Source organism: Chamaea fasciata, unplaced genomic scaffold (assembly GCF_029207755.1).
Source record: "Chamaea fasciata isolate MVZ Bird 193981 ecotype frontalis unplaced genomic scaffold, bChaFas1.0.hap1 SCAF_16, whole genome shotgun sequence".
NCBI lineage: Eukaryota > Metazoa > Chordata > Aves > Passeriformes > Sylviidae > Chamaea > Chamaea fasciata.
This window is the reverse complement of record NW_027094101.1, coordinates 14,075,753-14,089,834: the sequence shown is the minus strand read 5'-3', so window position 1 is coordinate 14,089,834 and position 14,082 is coordinate 14,075,753.

The window sequence follows — 14,082 nt, the reverse complement described above, 5'->3', positions numbered from 1 at the left end:
GAGGCTGTTCCGTGTCCCATCTACAGGTGCTGCCAGGGATCTGGCTTCTCAGGCATGCTGCAAAGTGGGATCTCTGTGGGATCCACCGGCTTCTTCCTCCTCTGGAAGAAGGAGGCTCCAGGATTGCCCTGGGTGCAGGGAAGGTGAGTGGTACCCAAGCGCACAGGTTATTGCTGTGGGGGTGGTCCCAGGTTCTGCACTGCCTGGCTGTGCCACTCTCGGGGTTTCTGCTTCTGAGGAACCACCATCACCTCGGGGGTAATGGAGAGGTGCTGCAGCAGGTGGGGCAATCTCCCAATCTGTGACCAGTGGGTGGCTGGAAACTGCCCGGCCTTTGCCCTCCTTGCTTAACCAGAGGTGATATTTCCGCTTTCCTGTGGAGGCGAGAACTTGGAGGTGACCTCTGACCCAGGCTTGGCCACATGTTAGGGCCCCAGTGCCCTCCCAGCTCCAGCACTGTGGGGGGTGGGTGTGGAGCACATCTGCCAGCTCCTGCCCCGGTTTCCCTGGGGTATTCTTGGGGGTTTCCTGGGATCTCCAATCCAAGCTCTTCCCCTGTTTTCCTGGGGCTGCTCCAGCTCTGTCTGGGTCACAGCCCTGGACTCCATCTCTGCCCAGGGAATGCCCATCTGCCTCTCTCTGCTGTGCCATCACCACAACTTCATCAAAGGACTCTGCTGGTCCTGCTTCAGGGGCAGCTCACAGAGAGAGTGCTCTCACCTGGCTCCCTGCACCAGCCACCAACTTTCCTTTCCACACCAAAGAGCTTTTCCTTCTTCTCTGGGTCTAATCTTCCTTTGGAGCAATGATTTCGCCCCACTCTCTCTGGTTCCATGACATTTCAGTCCAGAAAAGCCCACAGGAGCTTGTATTAATGGCTGTGGCCACTGCAGTGGCATGGGGGACATCTTGTGTCGTGGCTCTGCCAGGGAGACCTGCAGGGCTGTGCTCAGCCTGGCCACAGCAGCTTTGGGTCTCACTCGTTAATCACTGTTTTGCTTTGGTAACTAAACTTCTGTTCCTTTGCAACGTCAGGCAGCAATTGCATTTTCCAGCCTCACAGAGTTTATGGGAATTTAAGAGCTACATGCAAATGAACTTCATTAACATGCTTAATCATCTTATGAACCTCATACCCATCTGTCCTACATATGCTTTGTACTTGACACTTGATGACAAAGTGACCATGTTGGGCTTGGCATGAGGTTCCTGAGAACAGGAACCTTTGGGAAGAGCCCAGCTCTGCCTGCAGAGGGGCTGCGTTTGTGCCAGGGCCACGCTGGAGGTGAAATGTCCTTTTTCAAAGGCTGTGTCTAAGCTGGGAGATGGGAAATGGTGTGTAGAACATGTGGCTGAACGGCACGATCTTAGGAATTATCTGTTCAAAGCAAAGAACCAGCATGGAAACAATTGAAACAAACCCCAGTCCCTGTCCCTTTGCAGCCCAAGATCCTGGACTGGCATTCCGTGGTGGCACAAGATACATTTCACAGGGGGGAAGCTGTGCTGCACTCACAGATTGCCTTGGGCAATCTCAGGGAATGCTTCTGTCCTTATTTAATGTTATTGAAAAATAGCAGAAAAAAAATGAGCCTTTACTTCCAGCTTGATTTGCAAACCCATAGATCTGCCTGGGTAAGGGACAGTGCAAACCCCAGCCTTGTGCCAGAGCTCCCTGAGGGTTTAGGGGCTGTGACAGGGTCTGGGCACAGACTGTCAGCTCTTTGACACAACAGCATCGTGTGGGAGCCACCTCTGTCAGTGGGCACTCGGCACATGGGGTGACCCCTCGGGTGCTGCTGCGTGCGCCCTGCTCACCTCGCGGCATGGGAAAAGCAGTGATGTTGTGTTGCTTTCTGCTTTTTGGGCACGTGTTTGGAATCAAGCTGAAGCAGAACATGGAATTTTGCAGGCCTGAGAGGGAGAAAGGACCTGGGATGAGCAGCCCTGGGTACAGCTGCCCTGCCACCACAGCCGTGGTGAGTCTGTGTGTTTGGGAGTGGAGAGCAAGGAGCACAGTGCATAGCAAAGTGCTGACGAAGGATCTCCTTCCCTCCTCCTGCTCTTGCCAGCTTACATCAAGCCAAAGACACCTTGTTCCTGCAGGGGCTTGGATCACACCCCAGCCTGGGCACCCCTCTGCCTTCCACCCCCTGCATCCAGCCTCCTGGTCTGAGGCCAACATCCCTATCATGTTACCAGCCCCATTCCACTCCAGAGACAGCAGTCATGAAATTTAGGAGAGAGAATTTTGGAAACCATAGAGCAGGAGCTCTAAATAATTGTAGATATGAGCAAACCAGAGATGTGGCTGCAGGGCAAGTGTTGCCTCTGTGTGCTGTGGTTGTGACCAAACCGGGCAGTGAAAGAGAAAACACAACTTTGCCGTGGGTTGGTGGTTTGGGGTGTTTTTTGTGTGGAGTTTGTGTGGGTTTTTGGGGGGGAGTTCAGGCATGTTCCCAGTGAGCCCAGGCCCCCAGGGCACTGTGGTTTGATAACATTGCAAGTGATGTACAAACCTGTATTAGAAGCATTTTTTGATAACTCTGTGCAAGCCACACTCTGAATCTCTCCTCCTGGAAAAATGAAATCATTTAACTTTTCTTTCTCATCCATAGAAAAAGTAAGGGAGAAATGCCCCCCTCATGTGGCTCCTGCCCGCAGAGCTGCCACTGCACAGTGCCTGTCCCAGCATCCAGCACTGGTTCGCATCACAGGGGCCACAGCTGCACCCGTGGGTGCCACTGTGATCCAGCTGGGCATGAACAGCTCTCTTGGGGACAGGTCCTGCTGGATCAGCTCCTTGTCTCCCAGGAGCTCCACCAAACTCTGCCTAGTGAACTCATCTCCATTGAGAAGGGTCACAGGGAGTCTGTGGAGAAGGGAACATCCATGGGAACAGAGGAGCTGGTGTGATACCAGGATGGCACCTTGACCCTGAGGTTCCCTGAAATGGTTTTTAGCCCTGAAGGTGCCCAGTTTGCTGGTGGTGGGGTGCTGTAAAGGTTGTCACAGCTGTGCTGACGCCAAGTGCACCTAGGGGCATTAGGAAAGGGTGGTCAGATATGACAGGCTGAGCCTCCAGCTGAGGTCTTGCAGTATGTGTCACTCTGCTTCTAGGCCATGTCCCCGACCCATCCTTCCTTGCTGACCCCCGTTCTGGGTGTTTTATCTGTTCTGCTCCTTTCGGGATGGGTTTTGGGGTGTCCCTGTGCTACCTGCACGGGGGAGAAGGTAGGTTCTTGTTTTTATACCTGCTGCATAAAGGTGTAAATGCTGTAAGGCCCCTTGCTGCCAAAGATGCTTCCCAAAGACTGAAGATGCCAGGCAAGACTCCACAGAGCAACGGGACTGTGATAGGCGGAAACCTGCAGTTCCTACTCTTTGTCCCCGCCAGCAGCCGGGGCCAGGGTGGCCTTGGGGACAAGGGGACAGGAGGGGCTGGCAAGGGCGCAGGGCCCGGCATGTCCCGGCCTTTATCTCCCCCTAGTGCCACCCGCCAGGCTCCTTTGCTCCGGCGCTGCGCCGTGCGGAGTCCGGCAGTGCCGCTCACAGCGGCCCTGGGGCTTGAGGGGACCAGCTCTGGGGCAGCCGCATCCCAGAGCAGCACAAGGAAGGTGGGGAACGGGGCAGGACACAGCTGTGGGGCAGGACCCTGTCGGCCATAGGAGCGATGACCTGAGTAACCCGAAATCCTGGTCAAGTAAACGTCAGGAAGAGCCACGACATCCAACTGCAGCAAGGTGGTGTTTGGCATGATGGGAGCTGCGGTGGTGACGGGAGGAGATGGTGGAGAGGGAGGTAATGAATGTGCCTTTGCTTGGCCTGAAAGGACCCAAAAGGTGACACTTCCAAGGCTGAAATGAGGTTGTTCTGGTGGCACTGTAACCTGAGCAAGGCCAAGGGTCCCTAGCAGCTGCGGCATTCCGGAGGGCAGGGGACAGGGTCGCCCCCTGCCTGTAAGGCCATGGGGATGTGTGGCCCCCTACTCGAGGCAGCCTGGCCCCGGTGGAGCTGGAGATCACCTTTGGTCACCAGGACCTTGCTCAGTCCTGAGCCGTTGTCCCTGAGCCGTGTGGGCACTGAGTTGTGTCCAGCCTCAGCAGGACCCGGGGGGTAGCACACAGCCCGTGAGGCTCTGCTCCGCCAGCTTGTCCCCTGTTCTCTCCGAACTTCCCATCACTCGTGGATTCAACAGGCAAAAGGGGCAAGAGGCTCTTCCTCAGAGACTGGCTCTCCCCTCATGCCGGCAGGGTAAGGGTGGGAGGGAAATGGTTAAAAAGATAACGTTTGGCACCACAAAAGGGCTCTGTACAGCTGCGGGTGGGGGCACAGGGAGCCGCTTCACACCCTGCTGCAGGTGACCTGCCTCGGGTGACCTGGCAGCACTGGGGACTCCACGTTTTGGGCTTGTCCCCAAGCCGGGGTTGGAGCCTGTTCTGCTTTAGTGGGTTTCTGTTGCCCTCCAAGTTTTTTGATGCGTTTTAGCGCTTCTGCTGGGAACGGCTCCTGTGCGCGGTGCAGGGGACACGGGGCAGGCTGCGGGGCACAGGGCTGCGGTGCATGGGGGCAGACAGGGCAGGGTGTGGGGCTGTGTTTGTGGGGCCATGTGGGGCAGGGCGTGGGGCTGTGTAGCGTGAGGCCACGCTCGGTGGGGAATGTGGGATGCACAGGCAGCCTCTGCTTTATAGGAGGGACCCAAGCCATGCTGGATCATCCACATCACTGCATCCCCAACACAAGGACCTGCCCAAGCTGGGGGATCACACGGCAGCCGTGGATGTGCCTGGCCACAAAACGCCCATCCACTGCAACATCCTCCAGTGCCCTGTGCTCTTCCAGTCCTGGTACCAATCCCAGGGCTGTTCCCAGCAGGAACCAGCCCACTGAAGGAGTTTGCTGCTCTCTTCTGGCTTTAGACATTTCGAATTGGAGGATTCCTGTTTTTCAAACCGCACGGAGGGGACTCGTGCACGCACAGGGTTAATTGCAACGAAAGCCCGTTGGGTTTCAGCGGCCCCCCCCGCGCCGGCCGGCCCCGCTGGCAGCCCTGTGCCCGGGTATTTATAGCTCCGTGAACTTTGAGCGTGTCCAGCGAGCGGGCAAAACCCGCTGGGGACGTGGGGACGGCCCCGGCAGAGCTGGAGGCTGTCGGGGGTCCTGGCCCAGGCTTCAGCAGAATAACCCAGACCATCCAGCAGCACATCCCGGCCCCCTGTGCCCCACACACCCCATAGCCAGGCAGCTCCGGGGCACCAGGGAGCCCTGGCTGGGGGACCTCTGTGAACACACCTGGGTGGCCAAGGACGTGGGGTTGAGCCTCCTTCAGCCACAGCGGCATCAGAGCAGCACCCTCCCAAGCTGATGTTCCGGGTTTTGAGCTGGCATTCCTGGTTTCAGCAGCAGCATCTTCCCTTTTCCATGACAAATAACAGGCAGAAGATCCCACCTCTTCACAGTGTCCCGGGGCAGATTCCTTCTCATCATACAACCTGCCAGTCAGTTCACCATGTCCTGGAGAGAAAATATCACGTGTGGCTTCCTTACTCTGAAATTAGGCAGTGGAAAGGGAGAGTATGGGTGGTAGGGGATGGGAAGCCTTTGTGTGTAAAGCCTTGAAAAAGACCTATAACAAAAACCAAACCAAACAAAACCAAAGGATTTGTTTATCTTTTAGAAGGTAACATTCGGTACCCGTGGATTGAAGGGGCAGCCCAGAAAGCCAGCACTATCCTGGGCTCATCCCACAGCATGGGCAGCAGGTGAGGGTGGAGATCAGGTGAGACCTCACCTGCAGAGCTGCCTCCAGTTCTGGGGCACCGGGATCAGAAGGACATGGAGCTGCTGGAGCCAGTCCAGAAGAGGCCACGGAGCTGCTCCAAGGGCTGGAGCCCCTCTGGAGCCTGGCTGGGAGAGCTGGGGGTGTTCCCCTGGAGAGGAGAAGGCTCCAGGGAGAGCTCAGAGCCCCTGCCAGGGCCTAAAGGGGCTCCAGGAGAGCTGGAGAGGGACTGGGGACAAGGGATGGAGGGACAGGACACAGGGAATGGCTTCCCACTGCCAGAGGGCAGGGATGGATGGGATATTGGGGAGGAATTGTTCCCTGGGAGGGTGGGGAGGCCCTGGCACGGGGTGCCCAGAGAAGCTGTGGCTGCCCCTGGATCCCTGGAAGTGTCCAAGGCCAGGCTGGATGGGGCTTGGATCAACCTGGGATGGTGGGAGGTGTCCCTGCCCATGGCAGGGAGTGGAAAAAGATGAGCTTTAAGGTCCCTTCCAACCCAAACCATTCTACAAAAAGGCTACGAAAGCACCCTGGGGCTGCAGTGTGGGGTCTCTGGAAGACCCCAGACCTACTGGTCAGTGCTCCTCCAGCATTTCAAGTCTGGAAGTTGGTTGGGGCATTATTTTTAGGAATGATTGAGACTGAAGCAGGGAGGAGAACAGGAAACCCTGCTCTGCCATGACTCCGTCCATGGTGGGATTCTGCTCCAACTGCTCCATGTGCTGAGATCCCCTTGACTCAAAATCGATACGTGGCTTTGCAGAGAGAGTCTAGAAGAGGGGGAGGTGGCCATCAAGGATAATTCAAAAAATGGAGTAGTTTCCACCCAAGGAAGAACTAAACATGCTGGGATGCTTCATCCAGGGCTGGAAATTACAAGTGGGTAAGACAGAAAGCCAGAGAAGTGAAGTTTTCCCCAGGTCAGAGAAGTCTGGGTGGATCTTCATGAGGACAGTGGGAGATTTCTGGTTCTATGAGATGAATTGCTGACACAAAGATAATCTCCAGCCCCTTCTCCTGGGGCCAAGTGGAGGATTTGCAGACCTGGTTACTGGAAACCCACCAAGACCATGGGTTTTTTGCCCTCAAAAGCAACTGAAATGTTTTGACCAGAATTCCCTATTTTTCCTGTTTTCACTGTGATTCTGCCCCCAGAAGAGAGCATTTCATCTGCTGTGGGTAATATGTGACAGTGCTGTAAGCAAAGGAAAATTGGGTCCTGTAAAGGGCAGTGTCTTGAAATCTTGATCATGGAAGACCAGGCTCAAATATACACAGATTTGTAGAATTACATCCCAGCTGGCTCTGAGGGCAAGTGCTCCAGCATCCCTCTTTTTTCCTGAAAGCAATGGCAATTAACATATGAGAAAACTTATTTTATATCCTTGGGAGAATACAAAGGTGTTGCTGTTGCCCTCTGAGATGTTTTAGGTCCTGCCCACACCAGGAACGGCCACAAAGCTTCGCATCAGCAGGCAAAGGAGCAAGCACTGAAATATCAGGGAAGGAAGGGGAGGAATGGTTTCAGTCTTACAGATTCCTGCATAAAATAGAGGCTAAAGCACGTCTTCAAAATGATTGAGCGAGGACATTGCTCATTACATAAGGTTGTTGGGGGAAAAAATAGGCTGATTTACATTTTTATAGGAAATAAAAGGAGGTTTGTGGGTGACATAGCACCTTCCGCTGAGAATGTCAGCGTGAGATAAGTGGGCTTCAAAGGGAAGAGTAACCATTTTCCCGCAGGGACGGAGTCCATCCCGGAGAGCTGAGTCTGGTAGAAAAGCGCCTTTGGAAGGAAATTTTTGTTCCCGTAACAAATACGTTTATTTAGAGCAGTTCACGTTGACTGCAAGGCTGCTACTTCTCATTTCTGCTGGTTCCTCTGAATTTTGGTGAAGCTTTGAGTAGCAGGAAAACTGAACTGCCTCTGTTTTGTGGATGTGGTGTTTTCAGGGCAGGAATTTCAGGCAGGAGGAGAGGTCAATGTGCTTTTTAGGAGTGAGGGGATTTTCTCAGGGTTGGAGCTCAGTGATCCCTTAATTTCATTCCCAGTGAGTCGCCTGGTGGGGTTTTACCCCGGCTTCAGGTTGGTGGCCCTCTGAGATTTGCTGTGCCATGCTTCAGATCCGCGGCTGTCTGGCAGAACAATTCCGGTTGCTCAAAAGCACCGATTAGCATAAATGAAGGAGTGGGTGAAATGTTCATTATATTGCCTACTGTCATGTTTGTGTACCAGATTTTGTTACCATCTGTCATTTCTGTTTTCTTGTTGTTGCCAAAAGTTGTCATTCTGAATGGAGGGTGGAGACTTATCTTCAAAAGCCAGCATGAGATAATTTTAGGTACTTCAGGGCTCATGTGTTCCGTGCCGGGTGTCAGTGGCCCTCACGTACATCAGCCCCACGTGTCTTTGGTAAAATCTGGGCAACGGTTTAGTTTTCAAACCACTGGGGTCATGCAAATGCACAAGATTCTCATCTCTTGTCATTTAAAAAGAGTATCTGGTCCTTGCAATTGCAAAGAAAAGCTTGAAAATAAAATGTTTTCCTTAATCTTAAAAAAAATTGCAGAATACAGAGAAGGGTGTATGTAGGGACATCGGAGTGTTAAAATCCAAGCACTTGCCCAGAAATCTGACCTAGGGAAGCGACAGCTCCGCTATAACGGACTGCAGCATCCCCAGATAATTTCCAGAGATGTAAATATCCCAGGGACTGAAGCTGGACAAATTCAACCTTGAAATGAGCCGCAGCTCTCTTGCAGCAACGGTGGCTGCGTACTGCGACAGCGTGCGAGGGGAGCGGTGCCTGCACCGGGGCTCGCAGCCTTTCAAGCTAAATGAGCTCATTTCAACCACACGGTTTGAATTCAATGACTGGGAGGAAGGGCTCAGCCTGCAAGCAGGGAGCTGGGGGGGAAAGCCATGAGGATTTCTTGCCTTGTCCAAGTGCTTTGAGATCATCCGGTCTGAAAGCTCAGTGTCCTGTGCCAGCTGGGGAGGGAGCAGGCTCAGGGTGCCTGGATCATCCTCCTTCCATCGGGCTGGAGCACCAGGCTGCTGCTGTGAACTGTCAAACCCGCCCTGGCTGTGCCGGGCCCATGCTGGCACCTTGGCACTTCCCATGTCAGCCCACAGCAGCTCTGGTCTCCCCAGGGTTTTTATCTGGCCTGAGTGACAGGGCTCAATGTTCACCTGAAATGCAGTGACTTGTGACATCCAAAAATGCAGAGACAATGATCTAATGACTTCACCTGGACTTAAACTCCAGGAAAATACAAAGCCAGACAGTTTGGGGGTGTTTTTTGGTTAGTTTGGGCTCAGCCAATGGTGCAAAGTCATAACCAAAGCCACGATGTCCCTGTGTTGTGGTGGGAAGTCTCGCTGGTGTGGGAGTGCAGAGGGTCACTGCTTTCTCCAGGAGAACTGGGGAAGCAGGAGATGGAGCTGCCTTTGCTCTGGAAGCGGCAGAGATCACTCTAAACATCCCTGATCAAAGGCTGGGGGGAGACCAGGACCATGTAATGACTGCTGTGATTACTGGGTACTTCTCTGAAGATGTCTCAGGTATCTGTATTGTGTGTTATGATCTGTATTGTGCACCTTCCAGTGCCTAAAGGGGCTCCAGGAGGGCTGGAGAGGGACTTTAGATGAGGGCCTGGAGTGACAGGACACAGGGAATGGCTTCCCACTGCCAGAGGGAAGGGATAGATGGGATATTGGGAAGGAATTGTTCCCTGGGAGGATGTGGAGGCCCTGGCACAGGGTGCCCAGAGAAGCTGTAGCTGCCCCTGGATCCCAGGAAGTGCCCAAGGCCAGGTTGGATGGGGCTTGGAGCAGCCTGGGATAGTGGAAGATGTCCCTGCCCATGGCAGGGAGTGGAACAAGATGAGCTTTAAGGTCCTTTCCAACCCAAACCAGTCTGTGATTTTATGAAAATCCTGTATTTTATCAAGTCTTTGGGTACTTCTATAATACAGATTTGAGGTAACAGCTCTGTCATGTTTTAACACTTCAATAATCTAAATTGTCTTTCATAGCTCAAATTCTCCCATTTTTCCTCTTTCCCAGAGGGTAATTCTACAAAGCTCCCGAGCAAATTCCACCCGAGCATTTCAGGATGCTGTGAACATCACTGACAGCCGTTGTGAAAAAGTTGGGTCTGGGTTTGTTTCACAAGTGTGAAATGAATTTCAGAGCTCTCATATTCAAACCAGCCTGGTAAATTGCCCTAAATGAGCACCAAGTGTCATCTCATGTGGATGACAGAGGAACCCGGAATGCAGCTGAGAAGCCTTTGGGCAAGCAGGAAGAAGTGGGCTTGGGCCATGGGGAGTGGAGCTGACCAGGCAGAGGGCCCAATTGTGCTGATTTAATAGATGTGACCATACACTGGATGTGGAGGAGCTGGGGGATTGAGATGAGGTGCAGTCGTTTGTCAGGCCCTGCTCCTGGATGGCAATGATGGGACCTCCAGGCTGGGTGCCTGACAGCTGAACTGGCTCCACTTCCCTGGTAAGCACTAGGCTGAAATAAACTGATACAGGGTGGAAGAAAAGCAGGGGAAAAGAGAATTTCTCAGCTTAACACCTAATGTGCTGTTGGCTTAAGACAGGAAGACAAGCAACCTCAGCTGATCTAAGACCGAAGCACAGAGCACACGGACAGCCAAGCCATGAAACTCCGCAGCACAGGAATTAACCATCGTGCCCAAGGTGGACAGCTTGGGGGGAAAAGTTATTCCTGACATAATTAGAGACACTGTTGTAACAGGCAAAATCGTGGAGTCACAAGTCCCAGGGTGAGATGCCACCAAGACTTTACCGTGTGTCAAGTCTTGCAGGAATGGGACAGGAGTGTAACAGATATCGTCTGCCTCACGCTTTAAAGGATGGATCAGTATCCTGAGAGAGCTGGGGAATGTTTCTCTGTCCACCCAATGAGGTGTTTGGCCTTAAGGAACTCAGGCAAGAATATCATGTCCAACCAAGGACACAAACCCCAAACAAATGCATCTGGACTGATGTGCAGGTATGTTAAAAGAGCTTGCTGACCTTTACAGGGATTGTTTTATTCCCTGGAGCACCACATTTTATTACTATTGCTTTCTACATAATTTATCATAGAAAAATATTATTTTGGCTATAAAATTATTTGCCTTCATTTAAGCTTTGCAATAGTATTTAACTTTCTGGTCCTTTTTGAAACTAATTTCTCAAGCATATTACATCCTGTGCCAAGAGATTCTTGCCATTAGTGTCACAGAATGGGACACCACAGCTGGCAGGGGTGGCAATTATTTCTTTGATAACCTTGAAAGCAACAGAGTAGAGCACCTCATTGGAATCATTCTCTCACAGGTTTTCCAGAGGAAACGATCCCAGTTTTTCCTGTGCTGATTATCAGCACCACCTCAGTCCTGCTGAGGTGCCCTACTGTGATCCCCTTAATCTCAACAGGGTGCTCAAAGAAGCTGTGGCTGCCCCTGGATCCCTGGAAGTGTCCAAGGCCAGGCTGGACAGAGCTTGGAGCAACCTGGGACAGTGGAAGGTGTCTCTGCCCATGGCAGGGGGTGGAACTGGATGGACTTGAAAGTTCCTTCCAAACCAGTCTGTCATTCCATATTTCTATGAGCTAGAAGCCATAATGGCAATAATTAGTTCTACTTTCACCTGAGCCCATTATTTAGGAGCTCGTGCAAACTTACAGTGAAAGGTGATTAATGCTGAAAAAAGGTTTTCCAGCTAAAGCCCTCACGTTGTGTGTGGGAGAAACTCTGGACTGAGTCACCAGGAAAAGTTTGGGTTTGGCTCTGTGCTGGGCACCCAAGAAGTGCCAGGTATGATTCAGGCAGCCAAAACAAGGTGATAGGAGGGATGCAAGATGCATCCAACTGGGATGCATGAGAGCCAAGCTGCCCAAGGAGCTGCCTGAGAGAACCACGGGTCTAGAGAAATAGTGGAGCCTTTGAACTGGTTCTTGCCATGACAAGAAAAAAAATGAAGAATTTGGTTTAAATCAAACATGTGAAATATTTTCCAAGGGGAAAGTCAATGGATTGATGTATTTTAGTCATTCTGTCTTCTTACTCCCTTTATTTTTCCAGTTTTGGAGGTAAAAGTAATTTTTAAAGTTTTGCTCACACAGCAGGGAAATTAGATGTTTTCACTGTCAATTAATAAATCAGAAGGTTCCCGTGCTTTCCAGATTCTGGAAGCTGAAACTTTGGGGGGATTTCTGAGTACTTACTGAAGCCCTGAACACACCAGAATTACCTGCAGAAGGCGAAGTTTTCCACAAACACCTCATCTGCTGGAAAAAGGCTGAAAAGACTCATCATCATCATCCAGCTTGTGGGGCAATGTGGGGCTGGACCAGTCCCACTTTCTACTGGTCCCAAACCAGCAAGCATTGACCTTCAAGCTCCTGTGGAAGTTACTCTTTTTTTTTACCCAAAACAAGGAAAGAACTCTTGCGGTGGGGGAAGAGCGAGGCTGAAGGCACAAACAGGCAGGTAATGTATTCCCCTTGTCAACCCAGCTCAATGCCCTCCCTGCCCTGATGAATATTGAAGAATTTCATACAAATTGGAACTGGTTCAGCAGGACAGTTTTCCAAGACCCAGCCCAGAAAGATTTCCTGGTTGCCGCTGGGGGCCCTTTCCTCTATAGGAGGAGTGCACAGTCTGCAGGAAGAAATTCTTCCCTGGGAGGTGGGGAGGCCCTGGCACAGGGTGCCCAGAGAAGCTGTGGCTGCCCCTGGATCCCTGGAAGTGTCCAAGGCCAGGCTGGACGGGGCTTGGAGCAGCCTGGGATGGTGGAACGGGTCCCTGCCCATGGCACAGGGTTGGAACAAAGGTCCCTTCCCACCCAAACCATTCCATGACTCTGTGACTGCACATGGCAGTGCCAGAGCAAGGACAGGGCAGCCACATGTGTCTGTACCATTCTCCAAGAACTTGGGCAGAGTTAACTCTTGGAGCCTAATGCAGAGGATGAGGGACCTGTCTGCCACCTAAACCCAAAACATTTTGCAGCTGGCTTTTAACTCAGCAGAGAGAGAGAGGCTGACACTGCAGAAGGGCTTGGGGTTGCTCTCTGGATGAGAGTATGAACTATGGGAGTTCAGCAGAGTCTCTGATTAAAAAAAAAAAAAATTCAAGAGTTGTGAGGAGTTGAATCCACAGCAAAAAAGCTTAAAGGCTGCTGTGGGAGCCAGGATTAACACTGAGAAGGTACAGAGAATTTCCCAGGAATGAAGCTCCTTGAGATAACCAAGTCTTGCACTAAAGCTGTGACCGAGAGCAAGAAGAGAGGAGGCAGAGGGACAGGCATGGCTGAACAGAGCAGGAGGAATTGCAGAGCCTACTATTGTGGCTGCCTCCACCAACCAGGACAGTGGCAGAACAGGGCAAAATGCCACCAGTGTCCCCATGGTATGACTTGACAGTGGTTCAGCAGAGTTTTGCACACAGGTGACTAACAGGATGGTGGTGAGACTGTGAGCTTGGCCAGAGTTTTCTTGGGAACACCAGATTTTGCTGCAGCAAAAAATAAGTACTGTCAGCCAGAACACAAGGAGGGCATTTCCAAATGTCCTCCCAGACACTTGCATGAAGTGGCTGCATTGCTGTGAGCATTGCTACTGATTAGAAAAAAATGCAAGCTACATGTAGAGACAGAAAAAAAGAAAAAAAGAAAAAAAAAAAAAAAAAAAAAAAAAAAAAGAAAAAAAAAAAAAAAAAGAACTATGAGATTTATAGTAATGAATTACTTCCACAAAAGACATATGCTGTGTGTCCAAGTAGGTTAATAAATGCTTGGATGGCACTGAATTGAAAGGAGCAATGCTTGGTGTGGTCAAAAGCACTGAGCACTTGATTACAGAATCATAGGATAATGTTGTTTGGACGGGACCTTAAACCTTATTTCATTCTACCCCTCTGCCATGGGCAGGGACCAATTCCACCACCCCAGGCTGCTCCAATCCCTGTCCAGCCTGGCCTTGGACACTTCCAGGGATCCAGGGGCAGTCACAGCTTCTCTGGGCACCCTGTGCCAGGGCCTCCCCAACCTCTAGGGAAGGACTTTTTCCTAATATATAAGCCAAACCTACTCTTAATTTGAACCCATTCCCCCTTGTCCTGTCACTACATGCTCTTGTAAATAGTCTTGTCCCATCCTTCCCTTCAGTTCCCTGTAGGTATTGGAAGATCTTGTCTCTGTGATGCCATCAAGGAATGAGCAGAGGACAGAAATGGGATGGGAGGAATCTGGAGACACCTTTCAAGGGATGAGGCATC